This window comes from Argopecten irradians, chromosome 13, assembly GCF_041381155.1.
Source record: "Argopecten irradians isolate NY chromosome 13, Ai_NY, whole genome shotgun sequence".
Taxonomy (NCBI): domain Eukaryota; kingdom Metazoa; phylum Mollusca; class Bivalvia; order Pectinida; family Pectinidae; genus Argopecten; species Argopecten irradians.
In genome coordinates this window covers 31,493,193-31,509,511 of record NC_091146.1, presented here as the reverse complement: position 1 = coordinate 31,509,511, position 16,319 = coordinate 31,493,193, and positions in this window count along the sequence as shown.

The window sequence follows — 16,319 nt, the reverse complement described above, 5'->3', positions numbered from 1 at the left end:
TTTTCTCAAATTTCGTAATCTTTTGTAGGTTTCTCTTGGGTATACCCGCGTGCTATTGCATTTTGTGACACACAAAACAGCTTTCGAACCCCTGAAGATCTCCCTCCTCAGTTGTAACATAGAGATCTATCATGAACCTCGGATTAGCAGATCATGTATACATTATACACTTACATTATCAAATCATTCATACATGTTTTATTGAACTTGCTAAATTCTCCAATAAATACATTTTTATTGTATTGTTTTCTTGACTTTTTTATCTATCGAATTCGCTCTTGCAATGACTGAGAAAGAAAACGTCGGAGGGCACTTACAAACTTTCACCAAGGACAGAAAATCTGGTTCCCATATTATAATTACTTTCTAATGTACCAGATTTTGAGTTACTTCCCTTTATATCCTTTACGAGTGACATTCTGTTTATCTTGACCCGGAATGAGTTTGATACCATATATTGGGTGCAAGAGAGCGCGAAAAATTCAAAGTAGTTAATTATATATGTATAAGTCGGTATGCAGTTTACAAAAACACGTTTGTTGTTACAAAATTCAATTTTTTTAGTTCTCATCTTCCGATATCAGACTATCAATTAATATAGCGTCGTTCTTAACGGGGTATGACGTCATTAATTTGATTTCTTACGTCATTTTCATTATTATAAGTACGTATTCGTTACATTTTGACGTTATGGATGAAAATGGCAATTTAAAAATGAAATGGTGTATAGAGACGCGTGTCAGTTATAATAGAAATCAACCCACTGTTAAAAAACCTCTAGTCCTATTTACACTGTACCTAATTAAGTTTAAAATTCAAGCAGTATTTTAGTAAGGAGTTGAGAGAGAAAATTTTAACCCTGATGGTGTTTGAAGAGGCAGCAATTAACATGCATTCAATATAGTTGTCTTAACGATGTGAAAGAAGATTAGTCGAATCGAAGCGCGTGCTGAAATTTCTGAATTATTAGGGGGGGGGGGTAATGTTTTACGTCAGTGTCGAATTTAGAATAGGCCTTAAGCGGTCATTTTACGATGTTTTTCCATCAAATTCAGAGGTGACATAGATGTATACAATGAACCCATCGGTATAATCCGGACTACCTCGGATCCCAGCCTAAACCGTCCGGATTACGAATTTTCCGGACTGCCTAATATTGTGGTTCTTAGTCCAATAATGTAACGTTACAGTAATGCGTTCCCAAACATTTCCGTCCGGACCGAGAGTTCCGAACTTTTCAACGTCCGGGTTATCGGGACCACTACATCATGTTGCAGATGAATTCACGAAAACTTCAATTTGTGTCGTGTTGTAACGCGTTGGTGAACGCAATATATTTGCGTGTGAACACAATACTATTGCGTCGGTGAATTTAATAAATTATTGAGTTCACGCGCAATAATATGACGTTAGCATGCCATAATTTTTTCACTTTTTTCTCAGCAACCCAGTATTCCTAGCCAACACGCCACTATTCCGTCAACCAGACTGTGAATGTAGTTAATTGTATGTTTTACAATTACCGTAGTGATTTTGACAAAACAAGTTTTGTAGCAGATGTATTATTAATAGGTCTTTAAACAATGGTGTAGCGAGCTAAGTTGTGAAATACTAATACAATCATAAATCGATTGGATACAGAAGACAATAGATATTGATCTATAAGAGTCACAATCGTATGTGACTCGTTCGAAGCGTCATCATCATGGCTGGCACCCAAACTGTGCGACGAAAATGTGCTGACCTTTCCATCGTTGCGATAAGACTATATAGAATCAGTTTTTTTATTAATATTTTTTTAATAATGTGATGCAATTGAATATAAATAACTTAACTATATGTGTAAATAATTTTATATCCGGTTTGTAAATATGATGTTAATTGTTATTCGGCTCATGAATGTGCTTGGTGGATGGAGGATGGCGTTACAGCCCAACTACCTTTCCGAAATGGTTTCCATCTCCAAAATGGGAATGTCAAACGGGATTGATAATTTTGTAGAGTCGCAAAAAGTTAATAGCTTACTGTAATACTACATATATCATCATACCCTGAACAATTTATTTGAAATTTATCAAATGTTAATTTTCATAACGCAGGTCGTCGTATATTTCCAGTTGTCGTTTTATATAAAGCAAATTACCACGTTTAAGTTGACTGCAATATTAATGTTCGCAGTAAATTTTGCGTTTATTTTTGTGCTATAATCTCACCGAGGCCATCGATATATATTTGCTGAAATTATTATTGTTTTTTTAGAAACTTCTCATTTTGTTTCGGAAAGGAAGAAAGTTTTTAGACAATACGCATTTTTTATATATTTATATAACGAACAATTTTGTGCACACTTTATCATAAATCGCTTCACGGGTTATGCAGATTGCACTTCGGATTTAAATTGATATATCTACAGACCTGATTAATAATAACCTGTGTTAAATTTACAAGGTATATTGACGAAAGGCCTCCCCTGTATGTAATGTGTTGGGTGAATGTATGTCTGTATGTTTTGGGAAGCTGCGGTATATTCGTGATTTGTGACTTTGAAAGAGTGGGACTCTTGTCCACTCAATAGTGCTCTTTCACAGAAGCCAAGAGTGGGACTCTTGTAGACTCAATAGTGCTCTTTCACAGAAGCCAAGAGTGGGACTCCTGTCCACTCAATAGTGCTCTTTCACAGAATCCAAGAGTGGGACTCTTGTACACTCAATAGTGCTCTTTCACAGAAGCCAAGAGTGGGACTCTTGTAGACTCAATAGTGCTCTTTCACAGAAGCCAAGAGTGGGACTCCTGTCCACTCAATAGTGCTCTTTCACAGAAGCCAAGAGTGGGACTCTTGTACACTCAATAGTGCTCTTTCACAGAAGTCAAGAGTGGGACTCTTCTCCACTCAATAGTGCTCTTTCACAGAAGCATGTCGCTGAAGAAACTGAACAAACACATCCGGTCACATTACACTAACAATGGTCGAGAAAAGATGGTTCAGAAATACCATTAACATGCTAATAGGTTTCGTTGTTGTGAGAACAAAGGCAATATTTTCTTAATGTGAAATTCGCGTGAAAAAATTAACATAAAATTCGATTTTTTGTCCCGGTAAACGTGAAATTCACTTGAAAATTCACGTGAAATTCATGTGAAGAAATATTGCCTATGTACATAACATGTACAATGTATCAATATATGGCATTTGAGTACATTGTTCTGTAATTGTTTAAATAACTATAGATTTTTTTTTGTAAATGTTCAGCGTATTAATTGAGCACTTATGTAAGGACTATACGAGTCATTGTACAAGAAAAATAAATTTAAAATGTTCTGTTTAAATTCGTTTTAAACACCTTAAAATGATTAATATCTAAGTGATTTTAGAGCGAACTACTGCCTGCTATGTTAAATTTATGTTTTATGTTTAATTTATATCTTTATACCATCCATTTGATCAATACAGCACTTCCAAATTTCCAATTGAAAAAAAAAATCGTCTCTAGCAGCCATATTGGTATGTGTGTAGTACATTTGTAAGATCGCTTCTGATTGGATGTTACACCGGCAAAATGATTGTATAGAAAAAAAAAGAGTTTCTCAAGAAATGTCGAATTGCACGTGATTAAATTGAATTATTGGAATAATTCGAGAATGTGTTTTAGGTTACGAAGTTTTAACACAATTCTGAGTTTAATACTCGCATGATCAACTGATTTGCGGTTATTTGGGCTTTTTGTTTTAGATTTTGATCATTAACCTAAAAAAAATTCCATTATCGGTTACATCCTCACTCTACCTATTTTGAGCTGAGGCCTGGTAAACAAAGCAGGGTAGTGGAGGTTTGATACTGTGATAGGTAATATTTGTCGTCCATGATACATTCGCTGCGCCTTTTGGATATCCAAATGACGCTGGTTATTTGCGTTTGCCATATCCTCAGTGATTGTGACGTCATAAACATTATCATGAAATATGATTTTTTTTTCATGGAATTCAGTGAATCTCTTGTTTCTCTTTCGTCTTCCAGGCGTCTTCTGTCTTCTGATCCGATACACGTTATGCAACAGCAAGTATTTGAGTGAGATACCATCTCTTAGAAATCATCTGCTGTCATCCAACCTTCCGTCTATATTTACTTAATCCTTGTTGGAATGTGCTGCATACAGTCAGACGATAGATGGTAGTTTGGCCATAGTCTTTTACCTCGGCCACGAAAAAGTGTACACCACTGGATAATCTACTCATTTTCTCGAGTCAGTATGACTCGCTTCTTTCTTCCGCTGTCACATTCTCCCTCCCTGACTCGCTTGTTTATTCCGCACTCTCATCCTCCCTCCTGACTCGCTTCTTTCTTCCGCAATAGCATTTTCCCTCCTGACTAGATTCTTTCTTTCTGACTCGCTTCTTTCTTCCTCACTCGCATCTTCCCTTCTGACTAGCTTCTTCCCTCCTGACTAGCTTCTTTCTTCCTGACTTGGTTCTTTCTTTTCTTCGCACTTTCGCTTCTTCGCTCCTGACTCGCATTCTTCCCTCCTTACTCGCATCTTCCCTCATTAATCCATTCTTTCTTCCAGACTCACGTATTTCCTCCCTAACAGCATCCACTCTCCTGACTGGTTTTTTTCAACTTTTAGACCACGTAAAAGCGTGCTAATATGATAATACAAACTAGTTTTAGCAGTCAATGGAAATTGTGTGGATTTTGTCTTCACATTGTATTGAATAGCATTGGAATGTCCCACAGAATGGGGAGCCCGTGATGCCAGTTGCTACTGGTTTTCTAACTTCGAGGATAGCTGGATGGACGGTAAGGTATGTATGATATATTTACGTACCGAACGGGGATTCGTACGAACTTATTCTAAGGTTTTTAACATTATGTTATGAGTGATATTGTAGGACGAATAATTCATCATACTACAACAGTAGAACTATTCTTTGATGCCTTATCAGACAACAGTCCAGTTTCTTTTTCAAGGTCTTGCGACAAACAATAGGATCTGTTTACCGAGGCCGGAATAGTCCGAGGAACAAATTAAATTGTTGATCAATAATGCAAACCATGAACTTGAAAATTCGGTAGATTTTTGACAAACAACACCGTGCGAAGTTGTACTTCCCAGGAATGATGTTTTACGTATATATAGCGCTTCTACTATACGTATCATTCAATCTTAAACTTTTCGTCAACAAATAAGGTAGCTCCATACTTTTGGGAAAACCCATGTCATTTTTTTCCTAACGGGTCTTATTTTCTTGTATTTTCCATGTAGATTTCAAATCTGTATCGAAAAATTAGTGTTCTAGAACTACTTTTTGGAGATATTTTAGCTTGAAATGTCATACGTACACATCTGTTGGTGGAAAATAGAAAAAAAATCATACAATTATGTTTTCTGTAATATTATAGTGAATGTTGTCTCCGTCCTGTGAAGTTTTGTCCGTTTTTCTAACGATAGAACAATATACAAATCTATTGTATTTTTACAAATGCTGAGTAATTTTCGTTATTTCCGAGGACGTTTCTATACGTAAATGTCATGTTTTGCCATATTTTCGCCGCTAAAACATCGAAAAAATAGACAAAAAAGGATATGAAAATCCATGTCAGTTTCACAATATTTGTATATGATATGCCCCAAGGTTATATATTTTTCAAATATCATACAAAAACATGGTGTCGCCTCAATCACATTTTCACAATTTTGTACACTTGAAGTTTGAGGGCTAAGATGGGACATATTTGACTATTATTTGAAAATCATAACACAAAAAAAACATTCCACATCAGTTCATACGTTGATATCGTATGTGGCTATGGCTGTTTGTGTCTAATGATTTTCTCCATATTTTTTGTTTTCATGAAATCCGTAGGCGATTTTTTTAGAATTCCGGAATTTCGGTCCGGACGAGTCCCCTCTTATCATTTATAGCGATGAACGTTACATCCGGTGTTTGAAAATTCATTCCTATTTACGACAAGAACCGCACGAACCTCACAGACAGTATTTAATATTCATTTCAGTGCTTTTATTTGATTTATTTTAATGATTTTAAACATTTAATAATATATGTAGACAATTTGTCATCTATTGAATTCAAGTGGAATGTGGTTGCGTATCGGAAACTATTCTGGAATTCAAATCAACTTCGGATGCTTCCGATTTCGCGTCATAGGAACTGGCGCGATTTTCAAAAGTATGGACCTATCTTAAGAGTGTAAAAATAGTCTACCTCACCGGCCAACAGTCAAACTAATATAATTTTTAGGCAAAGCCTATCTGAGAGGCAGCAGTTTAATCCATTCTTTCGTTTATTAACTGTGTTACTAAATAGAAATATGCCAGGTAAATGAAGGATTTCCAACGGCGAAAGAGCAATCTTCCCAGACCCATCAGTCTTATCGATGTTGACATGTGTTTTGTTTTTATTGCTTATTGTGTGCGTTGACTAACTGTACTTCTAGAAACCATATAAAGAATTATCAATCATTACTCATTAGCTTTGCTGAATTACTGGCATTGAGTTTTATGACAAGAAAAACAATATTGAACATAGGATACTTCTACTTTCACTTTCTGCAAAAAAAAAAAAAAAAAAAAAAAAACGTGACTGCGGCTACAAATTATATCTCAACGTCATTCTCCGTTGCCAGACGGAAAATTCCGAAGCAACTGCTTACGTAAAACGGCTTTTAAGTTAAGATTCAGGACAAAATGTATTGTTAGATTCAGGTAAGAATAAATTGGAAGGTTTACCTTTCACTAATGTTTTTATTTTGAATTTTTGCAAGCGTGAGAAAATACGCGAGAGTGTGATTTTGTAATCACGCGAGAGTGTGACTTTGGATACTGTCCTGCGCGATGCTGGATCTTGTGTTGACTTCCTGTTTCCGGTTTATCAGAAAGTTTTCCAACTCTACATATATGGATGATTTACATAGAATAACGTTACTGAGGCACCTCTATCACAAGAGTTCGCTGTGCTCTCTATTAACCGGTCGATAGACTCTGAGGATTGGTATATTTATAACGGTTTTTTAAAGAACTTCGTGTGAAAACATTCTGAAATATTTTACTTAAATTTTATTTAGAGAGTCGGCTATTGACTACATGAACGAAGGAAGACGGCCGTGAAGAGCAAAAATTTATAGTCTGTAATGATGCAACCTAACGAACATCGCCAACATTACTATACAACTATTAAACATCGCCAACATTACTTTACAACTATTAAACATCGCCAACATTACTATACAACTATTAAACATCGCGCAACATTACTTTACAACTATTAAACATCGCCAACATTACTATACAACTATTAAACATCGCCAACATTACTATACAACTATTAAACATCGCCCAACATTACCATACAACTATTAAACATCGCCAACATTACTATACAACTATTAAACATCGCCAACATTACTTTACAACTATTAAACATCGCCAACATTACTATACAACTATTAAACATCGCCAACATTACTTTACAACTATTAAACATCGCCAACATTACTATACAACTATTAAACATCGCCAACATTACCATACAACTATTAAACATCGCCAACATTACTTTACAACTATTAAACATCGCCAACATTACTATACAACTATTAAACATCGCCAACATTACTATACAACTATCAAACATCGCCAACATTACTATACAACTACAGTTGGTAGTAGACTAAAGGTTACACATTGTGCACACGGTGTGAACTACGAGTGGACACGGAGTGCACGAGGTTTAGACTACAGGTAGACACGGAGTGCACGAGGTTTAGACTACAGGTAGACACGGAGTGCACGAGGTTTAGACTACAGGTAGACACGGAGTGCACAAGATTTAGACTACAGGTAGACACGGAGTGCACTACGTGTGAACACGGTGTCCACTACAGGTGGACATCGTGTCCAGGTAATGTCCACTACATCCAGACCACAGACAGAATAGATGATGTGTCACAGAGATATGAAAAAATATGTATTTATTCTGCAGTCCATATGGATTTTTTGACAGATAGAAATATTTATTGCGATCAGAAACATAATATTTTATTGCAACATAAAAATTGCCGTTAATTACTGGAAATCATTCGTACTGTAATGTTTATTTGAATAGATACATATAAAGTAAAATGTATCAATATATATTATCATACAATTTAATTTACAAATAAGGACGTTAATTAGAATTTTATAAAAGCAAATTAACTGCGTTGCAAATTAACTGCGTACGGTAAACCACATACTGGTTATGTCTCATCAATGGATAGTTCCCAGTAAAAACTATTTCCCTTAGCTAGTGATGTGTAGTTTAAAAATGAAATTCTTTTTCGTACGCATAAAGTGATGAACCTTGCGTGGAGTAAGATTTTTAGTGTAAGCCAATCGTCGCCAAAGAGATATCTTGATCGGCAAATTATTTTGATTAAAAAGAATATATTGATGGGCATAATAAAAGCAGGGACACATAAACATAAACAAATTAAATTCCTCATAAAATGTTTAACTATGTATGTATGGAATATAGTTTTCTAAACGGCAAGGTGCGCGAAATAGTTTTAATCCTGTCAAATGTATAATACGTATACATTTGCTACATGGAACCTGGCGCGTTGCAAAGCATTGGAAAAATGAGAAATCGTCCATAGACGTTAAAAATCGGCATTAGAAATTACACTTTATTGTGTCAACCGATTGAGGAACCTGTAAGCACTGGCTTAAGAAAGCAAAAAAAATATTATCGGGCACGTGGCTGCTCGTGAGCATCAACACTGTTCAAAGGACCGATCGCTAAAATGTAGGTCACATGCCTGATAACAAATCAAACAGACAGAATCAAAATAAATCCAACTTCTACCCATTTAAACAGTAGATTCATAGTTGTTGATTAGATTCTGAATTTGTCATAAGTATTTCAATTCTAGAAACCTTGATAATTTGACAATATCCTATTCTGACCTTCTTTTACAAACCGCGTGAGTTATGCTAGGTTTACACTAATGTTTCCCGAGGCGGCCACGGCAGCCCCGTTTTAGGCCACCGTGGACAAAACGTGGTGACCGCGAGGCAACGTGAGACAACGCAGAAGGACGTGATAGACAAACGTGAGCGGTCGTGATTACCGTGGATGCCGTGCCAGATTTTTAAAACTGTCAAAAAAAATTTGCCACGGCAGTCACGGTACAGATGGTGAACGCCACAGGACGTAATAAAACGGCATTGACGTAACAAAACGCAACAGCGCGTACGAGGACGTAACAAAACTTCCAGACGGTCCGTGGTGGAACGGGCAGCAAGCACGTTCCTGGGAATCTCACGGTGATTTCAAGTTTTGTGACGTTCTGTTGCGTTTTTTCTCCACGTTTTGCCAAGGTTGATGCAGATTGACTGCACGTTTTGTGCCGGTTTGTCCATTTTTTTTTTTTTTTGTTTGTCAAGCTTTTGACGGCAAGCCAAGGTGGATGATAGCCGTTTTGATGCGTTCTGTAAAGGCACACATCACGGCTTGTAGCGGTTGAATAGCCCGACGTAATACGACGTGTTACGTCCTATTACGGTCTTACGTTGACAAGCAATATATGATAGAGTATATCATTGCCTTGCCTGTGCATTTTGCTACTTTTTGGAATTATTTGTTCTTAATAGATAGGAAATAGTAATTATCAAAAACATTTAGACCATCAAATTATACGAAACCTATTAATGTAAAAGGCAGATTATTACAGAAACAAAATTGCATAGAAACATACCAAATATAGTTAAGATTTTCTTTTCTGTTAACACATTTTGTAATTAAAACGTATTTGAAATGACATTTTCGGCAATAAATATTGTTTCATTTGCTCCAAAAAACCCGGAATCAGACTTTCATCCTTAGTAAGCCTTGGCGGACCATGAAAAAACGTATCGGAGCTTGATCAAAACGTGTAAAACGTAGCAGACCTCATCAGATCGTAACAGGCCTAGAGAGAACGTAGTGGTATCCTTGATAGACCGTGCTAAAGCCGTAGTATACCTTTAACCTCCGGGAACAGCACTTTCCCCTGTATCCACGGTCCACCACGTAATCCGTAAAAGACCGTGGCAAAACTTCACAAGACCTAGATCAACTTGAATACAGAGACAAAAATGGCCAAAATTCCACGGTGCACCACGTTTCGGGCAAACGGGGCTACCGTGGTCGCCGGGAACATAGTGTAAACCTAGGCATTACATGATAACAATGTATGATCCATACATGTAGTATATTGTACAATTAAATTTGCCTGCTCGAAAGGTAGACCCCTAGCTATAGGCAATGACTGTCAGTTGCCATGGTCACTTGGACTTCATACTGTTAACCTAAAATTACCTAACATTGGTCAGAGTGGGGCCAGGGGCCTGGGGCCTTCTTTGTGGCACCCTTCAATACATGTATGTTCAGTTCAGTGTATCACAGACTAACAACAACTGTAATACAGGTATTACCTTGTCCCGAACCACGAGGAGGTCCATTTTTAGCATGCTGTACTTAGGTGGTATGCCTCTCTACAAACATACCATTATACTCATCACACAAATTACGTACATTTATACAACAATGCTTAGTCAATAGGGATAAGTGTTTTAACTGGTAGTGCATTTTAATTTATTTGTTAAGTGAAACTTTATATATTAAAATTAAAAATAAAGCTAAATACCAAAAGTATAAATAAACTAAAACATTTATTTCAAAGATTATTGGAATATCATATTTATCAATCCTATCTAAACATTAATTTAATTTTTTACACCTGAATTTATAACATATTTCATAAAACCTTAAATAAGACAAGACTAATGATCATAAACAAACCCAATTATACACACACACGAGACAAATCCTCTGAAGATGAATACGTATCTCTACACACATGTAGATTGGACTCTAGAGAGAAGAGAAGTGGATCTCTCTCATTTGTTAGTGTGGAGAGAGAGTTTGTATCACAACACTGATGGTGCTATTACATATTAAAGCATTGTAAAGGTAGCGCGCGCGAGCGCCACTTTTTACGGGCTGCCCTTCATGACAATATTTGAGGTGTATTCTGCATCACTTTACTAAATGTTTTTGCCAGCTTAGTTTTTACCTCATACCAATCTACCCCCCCCCCCACCCCCCCCGGGAAACTGGTGTACAATGTTTACACAATGGCTCTATCAACTTGATTGTACATGTTAACTAATAAGAATGGTACTTTATGCGTTTTCAAAACTCATGAACCTATATCATTTTTTAAACGGTTAAAGTATATTTGTTTGTCTTAACAAACTTCCATAGAAACAATTCTAAAATCACATATTTTATAAAGATACTGCCCCCATTCTCATAAAGCCGTGTAAACACAGAAGGCAACGATTCTGCCCTCTGGCCATCTATCGATGGTCACCTTGAGGCACCTGTATAGCTGGATACTGTGGCTTACCTGTATGTTTGACAAGTTATAATTATTGGACCATGACGCAATATACGGTCAAGATAACTTGCGGGGTTGGGATCATAAACTTATTGTGTGTACCGGTAATTAAGAATCAAAACAAGCTGAATTGGGTACTTGTAGGTAGACTAGCCACCAATTAGTGGAGGACGACATATAGTTTGAAGTGGATTTAATTCTGCATGATCTTTTAAAGACGTTCAGTTTTTAATAAAGAATATGTAATTAAGCTATGTTTACATACAATACTTTTAGAAACTTAAAATAGCAAGAAAAATATTAAAAAGTCAATTCAGGGTCAAATTTTAACCTGAAATTGACATGAAATTCACATAAAAGACCTGAAATTGACCTGAATTTTACATGAAGAATTTGTTCTTAAATTGACCTGAAAAATCTTCATGTGAATTCCAGGTGAAAATTCTCATATGGAACAGTCACCGCCATCACAATTTTGCTGATACTAGGCTATGTATTGTTTTAAATTGATTCTCAAATTGTAAATGTTTCATTGTTGCATTGACGTATCCAGTTAATATAACACCATATTGACCTCAACAAAAGGTCCATAATTGATATATATCTGTTATGTTAAAACATAATTGTGTTTGAAGTAAAATGAAATACCATTACGTTGTTGACAGCAACCATACCCAACGCCTGTTACTGGTTGGATGGGACTGATATGCACGACGAGGGACAATAGAAATGGGCTACTTCCAATACACCAATATCCTACAGGCCCTGGTCTCCCGGTGCGCCTGACAGTTATCTCAACAATGAGGACTGCTTAGCGTTATCAGGATATGCTTATTTCCATTGGAATGATGGAAACTGTGGTGGAAATTGTTATTTCATTTGTGAAAAAATGTACGCATGCATTTACATACTTATAAAATAGCAAATCCTTTGTTTTTATGACTACTATTCTATTATGGCCCTTTCCAGAGGAACTGTTCTCCTATACGTCTTCGACTCGGGGACTATACCTCGCCAGTCAACACTATAGGAGAAATGTTCCCGAGGGAAAGGGCCATAATAGATATATTACGCCACATGACATTCATTATGACGTCATATATTTGGTCGCATGCTCATCCCCGTGGGAATATACTTTGGTATAGTTCCCGTAGCCAGGTATATATAATTATAGTCTTCCGTAGTCACTAAGGACAGGGAACTGTCGCAAAACACACCATAGCTGTTATCCAATCGCATTCCTCGTAATTATCACGTGATGTACTAAATGAATTAAAAAATAACGGTTTTAGATAATGATATGATACTTTTTTTACTAAATCGACAAATGTGTAATATATACCTACAACTATTTATTTTGCATGTACTCTATTCCGCGATACTCCAGGGGTTACTATCACCGACGTTATTATATATCCATTTCTGGACAATCTAATAGTAAAAATGGAGGCATGAAGAAAAAAGCTTCCTTTAATGATAACAGAGGAGCGACGACCAATTTCAAAGCCACACAATCAACATCAGTTATACATAATTTGTACATCAAAGGACCATATAACCTATATGTTCTGTTGTTTCAGTTTTACTATGCCATGTTCTAGGGTTGGATATCACGTCAGTGATAGTAACCCCTGGTGTATGGAGTGTGGAATATGATATTCTAATGATTTCATTTATTTTGCAAGTACTCTACTCCTGAATACAGACTCTAAATAGGGACAGTACGTGGTTTCAAGACGAGCTATAGAAACGGAGCTTTTTTACTTACCAAGTAAACGGAATTTCAAGATCATTTTTACAATACATATATAAATACATATTTTTTAATAGTTATTATTACTAGCACGGCATAAAAGCATGTCAATGGGACTCATTCACGTACCACGTGATAACCGATAACGTTTGTGCGGAACTATTGTTTCTATTGGTGATGGAATGACGTCCAATGACGTTATCGCGGGATAACGTCGTTTCAGCGGGAAGATTACAAATAGTTCCGTTCCATCACCACTGGAGATACTAGTCCCGCACAAATGTTATCGGGTATCACGTTGTACATGCATTAGTCCCATTACACTAACGGGCCATTTACAGCTACCGTATATTTACCATATAAATCTTAAGAAGAACCGAATTGTTTTCTCAAATTTCGTAATCTTTTGTAGGTTTCTCTTGGGTATACCCGCGTGCTATTGCATTTTGTGACACACAAAACAGCTTCCGAACCCCTGAAGATCTCCCTCCTCAGTTGTAACATAGAGATCTATCATGAACCTCGAATTAGCAGATCATGTATACATTATACACTTACATTATCAAATCATTCATTCATGTTTTATTGAACTTGCTAAATTCTCCAATAAATACATTTTTATTGTATTGTTTTCTTGACTTTTTTATCTATCGAATTCGCCCTTGCAATGACTGAGAAAAAAAATGTCGGAGGGCACTTACAAACTTTCACCAAGGACAGAAAATCTGGTTCCCATATTATAATTACTTTCCTAATGTACCAGATTTTGAGTTACTTCCCTTTATATCCTTTACGAGTGACATTCTGTTTATCTGTCACTCAATTAAAATTGTATCCATATCGACTATGTACTACAATTGGGTAACAGTTTATTGCTTAAATATTAGAAATATTTAAGCATTGGTGTCACTATTTTTTTATTTTATCGGGGTATGAAAAAAAAAATGTTTGCAAACTGTGTGAATCCGCGTAGCGGATTCTCACAAAAGTTTGCAAACAATTTTTTTTTCATAACCCGATAAAATTAAAAAATAGTGACATCAATACTTATAATTAATTTTATACTCTATTTGATAAAATGAAGTATGTTTAAATGTAACATTATAGCGGTTTTTCAAGGGATTCTTTTTTCCGAATCAATACGCAACGTCAATGTCTCTATTGTGACGTCACGTTAACGTCGGGGTTTCGCGCCATTCTCGGATTTTTTTTTTTTTTTTCATTGTGGTATGCAAAAAAAATATTGGCCAATCAGAAAGCCAGATTTGGTATGAAAACAAAGAAAAATTAATTATTGAAAATTGAAATTAAATATTAGTTTAATATATCATGACGGGACCTTATGTTTATAGGTATCTAGGCATGTTAAATAAAAACAAAAACATCGATTTATTAAAAAAAATGAAAAATAAATTGTAAAGTTTTACGAACAGGTTTGGAATGGTTTATGACATTTACGCCTTATCAACAGACAGTATATTATGCACGGCCTCTCGTGTACGCTGTGTATTCCGTGCATGCTCGTGTTGTGTCTTCTTGTAAAGTGAAATTCGTGCAGTTTTTATAGCGCTATGTTGACACTGAAGCATGCAGCCGAAGACACCAAGCAACATACGTTCTCCACCCGGTTACAGGTCAGAGACAAATCACTATAACATAATCATGTATACGTAATCACTACACGCCCATGATACGTATTTCGGCCAATGGTATGAATATGGAATAAGCTCGTGACGTGTTTTCATACGTTTTTACAATAAAAAACACGTGTTTTGTACCATTATACAACACAAAGAACACAGACAACAGCATAGGCCTAGCCGACAATCCTACCGTACAAATACTATGACCAGCCCCCATTCCCATATCTAATTGATTAAGAAATGTCCCATCCTAGTCTGCTAAACCTGACTATATTATAAGGTGGTTTTTTTATTTCTTTTTTTTATTATTTGCCTAACATATATATAATGTATAAGGCAAAATATAAATAAATAAATAAATAAATAAAGCCTAATGGTATTGGCAAGTCCGCTTAACTTGCCTATATCATTGGTCTTTTTTATTTTATTTTTTTTATTTTTATTTTTATTTTATTTTTTTTATTTTTTTATTTTTTTTTTTTTTTTTGCCTAATATATACTTATAATATAGGCAGGTTTAGCGGACTAGGATGGGTTTAGTGCTAGACTAGTCCCATCTATACCCCTTCCTAAATTATTTAATCTACCAATTTTTACATAATAGAAGTGATATAGTAGCACACAGTTTAATCCGTCAGATATCCAAGTATACAATCCCTCCCATGAATTTATCTAATACCCGAGACTAGACAGCCAATCACGACAGAGGAAACACAGATACACATACATTTACTGTATGACAAAACTCATTAGGAATAAATGTCATACACGTACAAAATGTCATAGGACCAGTATGCAATACGCATTGGGAAACTATCTTAAGTAACTTGTTAGCTTGCCCTGTCCATATCATGTATACATGTACATCAATATTTACATCCCCTGCTACACTTACATAAAGACATAACGAATTTTTATTACGGTCTTAATGCTCTTGTCCACAATATAAGATTGGTTCAATCTTTAGGATAATAACCCTCCTGGGACGTTAACGTTGTTTTACATATGTACCTCCAAAGTCGGAAACCTCTTTGATTTTTTTGTAGTAAAACAAGTCACGTGCTTATATTCCTCATTCTTGCCATTGGCCGAAATATAGAAATGAATTATGGGTAAATCGTAATCACGTGATTGTGTGTTTACTTCCAAATATAGTGATATTTTGCTTGCCATTTTGCGGAAAAAATGATTTATTTGAAAATATTTATAGACTCCAAATGTTATTAATATTGTATGCATATCATTTTGACTTGCACATATGTACTGTTTTACTATAAATAATGGTCCAAAATGAGTTATAAAACTACTATTTGCACTTTTATCTATAAATGATATTATGGGAATTGACTAACTCAATCGGTCTAACCGCCTAATCTAGAATCAGCGAAGATCGGCTACCTCCGGCTAAATTCGTAAAATTCTGATTTTTTATTTTTTTTTTATTTCCATCCTCTTTTGCTTTCAGATAGATAAAAATTACACA